Raw genomic sequence first — 1,151 nt, 5'->3', positions numbered from 1 at the left:
GTAATCCAGCAGACTTGATTCTTGAAGATGGTTGTGTGACTCTATAGCTTTTAGAGTGTGATTGAGAAAACCTTGTGGCTGACACTCCCTTTATCCAGTATATGGACAGATGAGTAAGAAAGTAAGGACACAAAATAAATAAGTAAAGGTGGAGGGCATAAGGGGTATGGGATATTTTGGATGTTCATTTTATTTCTATTTTTATTGTTTAAAAAAATTTTTGGAGCAATGAAGATGTTCAAAAATTTGACAGTAATGGGACTGAGAGGCAGTGTGGACAGCGGGCTGAGGATGAATGCCAGAGGACCTGGATCTCAGCTAAAGGACAGTAGTCCAGTTACTGAACTTACAGCAAGTTGTCCTTTTGAAAGTCAAGATCTTCTTCGGAAAGGATTTCCTTGTGTGAAAAATGAACTTTTGCCCAGTCATCCTCTTGAATTATCAGAAAAGAATTTCCAGCTCAACCAAGATAAAATGAATTTTTCCACACTGAGAAACGTCTAGGGTCTGTTTGCTCCACTAAAATTACAGAAGGAATTCAAAGCAGTGCAGCAGGCTCAGTGGCTTCCATTTCTTCCTAGCTCAAACTTTTCACTGCATATTTTGAGGGGTAATGATGAGACTTTGGATTTGAAGATATTCTTAATGATGCATCAGAAAGCGAAGTAATGGGAGAACCACACCTGATGGTTGAATATAAACTTGGTGATACAGTTGTGCTGTTAATGAAAATAGTGGCTGCATCTTGTTTATAGTTGTCTTTCTACTGTAATTTGATGTACACAACATTAAAAGTACTGGCACAGAAGAATTATTGCCTAAATATTATCAGTGATCGTTTGAAACTATCTGGTTGTTTGGTTTACGGCTATGTGATAGTTGAAAACACTAAAGCAACATGATTTTAAAGCTAGTTCATATTAAAACAGCGGCCTTTGAAGTCTTTAAAAAACTCGTTGCAAATTAATATTATAAATCTGCCTGCAGGTTTCAGTTAAACCCATTTTCTAGGTATTGCATAAATTTAATTTTGAATAGTCATTATCAATATTTGAAAGTGCAGCCTGAATTCATAGTAACATCTTTCAGATTAAATATTTGTAATTGATTTCACTGGCAACTTCAAATTAAGAACAAAATAAGATGCTTAT

The 1,151-nt window shown here is 35.4% G+C and overlaps 1 pseudogene; it reads left to right on the top strand.

Annotated features, from left to right (window-relative positions):
- Nucleotides 1–252: 252 nt before the first annotated feature.
- LOC143680564 (proteasome maturation protein pseudogene) lies at nt 253–755 on the top strand (annotated as a pseudogene).
- Nucleotides 756–1,151: the final 396 nt, after the last annotated feature.

This window comes from Tamandua tetradactyla, chromosome 4 (genome assembly GCF_023851605.1).
Source record: "Tamandua tetradactyla isolate mTamTet1 chromosome 4, mTamTet1.pri, whole genome shotgun sequence".
Classification (NCBI taxonomy): domain Eukaryota; kingdom Metazoa; phylum Chordata; class Mammalia; order Pilosa; family Myrmecophagidae; genus Tamandua; species Tamandua tetradactyla.
Note: the sequence above shows the minus strand (reverse complement) of the source record. Positions and strands in the feature narration are given on the sequence as shown.